Raw genomic sequence first — 6,604 nt, 5'->3', positions numbered from 1 at the left:
TCAATCCCGGTAAAGTTTGGTTTCAGTGGAATGCATTGTGGGAGAGGGAGGGTGAATTAAAACATGAACAGCTATCGACATCTCCCTGAGAGACTGTGTTCAATGTTTATACAGTGGGGTAGTGGGTATGGTCAGATACCAGACAGTTTATCCATAATCATGCTATATACTTTGTTGATGAAGGACTGTAAGAGAGGGCCTAGGAATAGATGTAATTCCAATTTCCATTTTTTTTTTGTGTGTGTATTTGGACAATCTCTGCACTTCAAACAAAGAGTTGTTCACTTCAACAAAAAGACACACAATTAAGTAAACCTTTAACATCAATCACTATTTTTTCACACGATTATGTTTTTGTTGTTTGTATCATTACAGTAGCTATCGCTATCATATAATAAGCTCCGGGGTGTCACTGCCTCACTCTATGAAGTCAGTCAAAGTCATGGGTTTTGTCAAGGTCCCCCTACACTGGCACTAATTTTAACCATACATTCAGCCCAGGTGTCAGTGTGCATGCTGTGTAGAGAATGAAAATAGACTACATGCGTTCTGGGAGAAGACTTCATCCTAGATAGCTCACCTTCAACAGATTCTCTGCTATCTGCTCACTGACCTAAACACACAGAATCACTAAACACAACCCAGCTCTGTCAGTAAACAATGCTAGTGTCTAGCTAGCGGCTGGGCTGTGCCCCTGGTCCACTTAGCCGTAAACTTTGTAAAGAGTCATTTTAAAAGTCATACTGTCTCACAGAATGGATGGAGAGGAGTATTTTTGTTAGTTCTTGTCTATAATCCTTGTCCATTATCTTGTGTACTTGTTATGTAGACCCCTACTGTTGTGTAGTTTAGTTCACCATCATGTCTTTAATAATGACCATACCTACTGTTGTGTAGTTTAGTTCACCAACATGTCTTTAATAATGACCATCCCTACTGTTGTGTAGTTTAGTTCACCAACATGTCTTTAATAATGACCATACCTAGGTTGTGTAGTTTAGTTCACCAACATGGCTTTAATAATGACCATACCAAGGTAAAAGGAAGGATGAGGAATAAAGAGATGCCTCTTGAACGAAAATACCTGAAGGACAAATGAGTCAAGAGATGCCATTAGAAAGTTATGGTGAGGCAGTGGAAACACACCCTGAAGAGAGTTCCTCTACTGTGGGCTACAGTAGCCTGGTACCCTTTCACACTACTTAGCTGAGCTGAGACCAACCATGCAAACCTGAGCTGAGACCAACCATGCAAACCTGAGCTGTGACCAACCATGCAAACCTGAGCTGAGACCAACCATGCAAACCTGAGCTGAGACCAACCATGCAAACCTGAGCTGTGACCAACCATGCAAACCTGAGCTGTGACCAACCATGCAAACCTGAGCTGTGACCAACCATGCAAACCTGAGCTGTGACCAACCATGCTGAGCTGTGACCAACCATAATGAGCTGTGACCAACCATGCAAACCTGAGCTGTGACCAACCATGCAAACCTGAGCTGTGACCAACCATGCAGAGCTGTGACCAACCATGCAAACCTGAGCTGTGACCAACCATGCAAACCTGAGCTGTGACCAACCATGCAGAGCTGTGACCAACCATGCAAACCTGAGCTGTGACCAACCATGCAAACCTGAGCTGTGACCAACCATGCAAACCTGAGCTGTGACCAACCATAATGAGCTGTGACCAACCATGCAAACATGAGCTGTGACCAACTATACAAAGCTGAGCTGAGACCAATCATACAACCCTGAGCTGTGACCAACCATGCTGAGCTGAGCTGTGATCAACCATGCAAACCTGAGCTTTGACCAACCATGCAACCCTGAGCTGTGACCAACCATGCTGAGCTGTACTGGCTGGGTTCTGTATCACTAAACTCTTAGAAAAACGGTGCGATCTAGACCTCAAAGGGTTCTTCGGCGCTTCCTATTAGGGAACCCTTTGAAGAACACTTTTCGGTTCCAGGTATAACCCTTTTTGGTTCCAGGTAGAACCCTTTTTGGTTCCAGGTAGAACCCTTTTTGGTTCCAGGTAGAAGCCTTTATGGTTCCAGGTAGAACCCTTTGGGTTCCAGGGCTGAGTGTAAAGCAACTGAGCTGGGCTGAGTGTAAGCTGCAGTACCGTGGACTGGGCTGAGTGTAGTGTAGTTGGGCTGGGTGTAGACTAACTGGGCTGGGTGTAGACTAACTGGGCTGGGTGTAGAGTAACTGAGATTTGGTATAGAGTAACTGGGCTGGGTATAGAGTAACTGGGCTGGGTGTAGACTAACTGGGCTGGGTGTAGAGTAACTGGGCTGGGTGTAGAGTAACTGGTCTAGGTGTAGAGTAACTGAGATTTGGTATAGAGTAACTGGGCTGGGTATAGAGTAACTGGGCTGGGTGTAGACTAACTGGACTGGGTGTAGAGTAACTGGGCTGGGTGTAGAGTAATTGGACTGGGTGTAGAGTAACTGGGCTGGGTGTAGACTAACTGGGCTGGGTGTAGACTAACTGGGCTGGGTGTAGAGTAACTGGGCTGGGTGTAGACTAACTGGGCTGGGTCTAGACTAACTGGGCTGGGTGTAGACTAACTGGGCTGGGTGTAGAGTAACTGGGCTGGGTGTAGAGTAACTGAGATTTGGTATAGAGTAACTGGGCTGGGTATAGAGTAACTGGGCTGGGTGTAGACTAACTGGGCTGGGTGTAGAGTAACTGGGTTGGGTGTAGAGTAACTGGGCTGGGTGTAGAGTAACTGAGATTTGGTATAGAGTAACTGGGCTGGGTATAGAGTAACTGGGCTGGGTGTAGACTAACTGGGCTGGGTGTAGAGTAACTGGGCTGGGTGTAGAGTAACTGGGCTGGGTGTAGAGTAACTGGGCTGGGTGTAGACTAACTGGGCTGGGTGTAGACTAACTGGGCTGGGTGTAGAGTAACTGGGCTTGGTATAGACTAACTGGGCTGGGTGTAGACTAACTGGGCTGGGTGTAGACTAACTGGGCTGGGTGTAGAGTAACTGGGCTGGGTGTAGAGTAGCTGGGCTGGGTGTAGACTAACTGGGCTGGGTGTAGACTAACTGAGATTGGGTATAGAGTAACTGGGCTGGGTGTAGAGTAACTGGGCTGGGTGTAGACTAACTGGGCTGGGTGTAGACTAACTGGGCTGGGTGTAGACTAACTGGGCTTGGTGTAGACTAACTGGGCTGGGTGTAGACTAACTGGGCTGGGTGTAGACTAACTGGGCTGGGTGTAGAGTAGCTGGGCTGGGTGTAGAGTAGCTGGGCTGGGTGTAGAGTAGCTGGGCTGGGTATATAGTAGCTGGGCTGAGTGTAGTGTAGTTGGGCTGGGTTTAGACTAACTGGGCTGGGTGTAGACTAACTGGGCTGGGTGTAGAGTAACTGGGCTGGGTGTAGAGTAACTGGGCTGGGTCTAGAGTAGCTGGGCTGGGTGTAGAGTAGCTGGGCTGGGTGTAGAGTAACTGGGCTGGGTATATAGTAGCTGGGCTGGGTGTAGAGTAGCTGGGCTGGGTATATTGTAGCTAGGCTGGGTGTAGAGTAGCTGGACGGGGTATATAATAGCTGGGCTGGGTGTAGAGTAGCTGGGCTGGGTATATAGTAGCTGGGCTGGGTGTAGTAGCTGGGCTGGGTGTAGAGTAGCTGGGCTGGGTATAGAGTAGCTGGGCTGGGTATAGAGTAGCTGGGCTGGGTATAAGTAGCTTGGCTGGGTATAGAGTAGCTGGGCTGAGTATAGAGTAGCTGGGCTGGGTATAGCGTAGCTGGGCTGGGTATAGAGTAGCTGGGCTGGGTATAGAGTAGCTGGGCTGAGTATAGAGTAGCTGGGCTGGGTATAGAGTAGCTGGGCTGAGTATAGAGTAGCTGGGCTGAGTATAGAGTAGCTGGGCTGGGTATAGAGTAGCTGGGCTGAGTATAGAGTTGCTGGGCTGGGTGTAGAGTAGGTGGGCTGGGTATAGAATAGCTGGGCTGGGTATAGAGTAGCTGGGCTGGGTATAGACTAGCTGGGCTGGGTATAGACTAGCTGGGCTGGGTATAGACTAGCTGGGCTGGGTATAGAGTAGCTGGGCTGGGTATAGAGTAGCTGGGCTGGGTATAGAGTAGCTGGGCTGGGAATAGAGTAGCTGGGCTGGGTATGGAGCCGCTGGGCTGGGAATAGAGTAGCTGGGCTGGGTATGGAGCCGCTGGGCTGGGTATAGAGTAGCTGGGCTGGGTATAGAGTAGCTGGGCTGGGTATAGAGTAGCTGGGCTGGGTATAGACTAGCTGGGCCGGGTATAGAGTAGCTGGGCTGGGTATAGAGTAGCTGGGCTGGGTATAGAGTAGCTGGGCTGGGTATAGAGTAGCTGGGCAGGGTATAGAGTAGCTGGGCTGGGTATAGAGTAGCTGGCCTGGGTATATAGTAGCTGGGCTGGGTATAGAGTAGCTGGGCTGGGTATAGAGTAGCTGGGCTGGGTATAGAGTAGCTGGGCTGGGTATAGAGTAGCTGGGCTGGGTATAGAGTAGCTGGGCTGGGTATAGAGTAGCTGGCCTGGGTATATAGTAGCTGGGCTGGGTGTATCCTGCTGTATTGACCTTGGGCCCTGATACTTTGTTTCCCTGCCTGGTCCCAACGCTTTTCTCTCTGTGTGATAATGGATGCAGAGATCCAGCCAGACACAGCAGCCATCGATTTGTGTTCCTTTCTGAGCAGTCGGCTTTACTTGTCAAACGCTCAGCTCTCTCCATGCTTTCAAACCCGCCGTCAGTCAGTTAATGGAACCCAGTGTGGGGGCGTCAATGCATTCTTATCCTGTTTAGAACGACCAATCTCCCATCTCCCAGATTTTTTATAAATACTGTGTTCCAAAATATTGATTCAGCTGTCCCCGTAGGAGAATGCTTTTTGGTTCCAGGTAGAACCCTTGATGGTTCCAGGTAGAACTATTTTGGGTTCTATGTAGAACCCTCTGTGTAAAAACTTCTGCATAGAACTCGAAAGGGGTTCTACCTGGAACCAAAAGGTTTTGACCTGGAGCCAAAAAGGGTTCTCCTATAATGACCTCCGAAGAACCCTTTTAGGTTCTAGATAGCAATTTATTTTCTAAGATATGTTGACCCTTACGTTCATTTGAGTAAACATAGGATGTTTTTAATAATACAGTGTTACATTAAGTCAAATTATGTTCACCTTTACCTTGACCTTTACCAGGTATAGGTTGTGGATTTACCTTGACCTTTACCAGGTATAGGTTGTGGATTTACCTTGACCTTTACCAGGTATAGGTTGTGGATTTACCTTGACCTTTACCAGGTATAGGTTGTGAACGGTATTATATTTTATTTCAATATGGCTATTAGCAAGAACAGTGTAATAGTCTATGGATGGAAACAATACTGTACCAGGTTCCTCTTCTGACTCACATCAGTTCCTGTTAGGGTGCCTCAGAATGAATGGGGTAATCTCAGCACTTGGGTGACCACTGAACGTTTTCAACACTCTATTTTGGCCTTTCTTCAGAGAGCCACATGCCTGAGAATATCCACCGTGATGTTACCAGGGCGATATACCGTATCTTGTTCGGTTAGAAAGTGTTTTTTGCCAAGCAGTTTGACCTTGGTCAATTATGTTTAGGTCGCTGTAAAGCATTTCTTAGGGGAAATGTCCCTGGTCATCTCCAGCAGTCTTTAGTTAGGTTATTAGCTTTTACAAAGAGGGCTCGACAAAAACCCAAAAGAGTTCTACCTGGAACCATCAAGGGTTCTACCTGGAACCAAAAAGGGTTCTACTTGGAACCATCAAAGGGGTCTTCTACCTGGAACCATCAAGGGTTCTACTTGGAACCAAAAAGGGTTCTACCTGGAACCATCAAGGGCTCTACCTGGAACCATCAAGGGTTCTACCTGGAACCAAAAATAGTTCTACCTGGAACCATCAAGGGCTCTACCTGGAACCAAAAAGGGTTCTACTTGGAACTAAATAGGGTTCTAGCTGGAACTAAAAAAGGTTCTAGCTGGAACTAAAAAGGGTTCTACCTAGAACCAAAAAGGGGTTATTAGTTAGAGTCGGACAGCCTGGAACACTTCTACAGTCATTACGGTACATATATCTTTATCATATATTTGTAAAAAAAAAATATATAAAAAAAAAAAAAAAAAAGTAATTGTCTCTACATTATGTGGATTAAATGAGCAGATATCTGGTCAATGTCTCAAAGAGTTGTTACTTCAGAGGAAGTAGATTTGGCAAGGCCATAGATACGGTAGGCTGTTCTGACCTTTCATAACCTCTCTTTTCAACACATTGTCAGTGTAGTAATGAATATATTATTCCACTTTTATCCCCACTCTAGTATGACCTTGCTTTACCTCACTTTCTCTACCTGGCTACTGGGGAGTGTGTCAAACCGATACATAATAAATAAAAAAAGCTGAGTTTCAACAGATAAATCGACAGACAGGGGTAGGAAAGGATATATTTCAAATTATTCTCTTTTTTTTTAGACAATACATAAATATTTGGTCATGGATATACAGTTCCTTATATAGGTCTCCAAGACTAGGCCTGGATAGCCCGGATTTACTTCAAGCCTGTGTAAGGGTTGAGACAGCCCCCGTGGCTCATCTCTATAC

Source organism: Oncorhynchus clarkii, chromosome 15 (genome assembly GCF_045791955.1).
Source record: "Oncorhynchus clarkii lewisi isolate Uvic-CL-2024 chromosome 15, UVic_Ocla_1.0, whole genome shotgun sequence".
Taxonomy (NCBI): domain Eukaryota; kingdom Metazoa; phylum Chordata; class Actinopteri; order Salmoniformes; family Salmonidae; genus Oncorhynchus; species Oncorhynchus clarkii.
Note: the sequence above shows the minus strand (reverse complement) of the source record.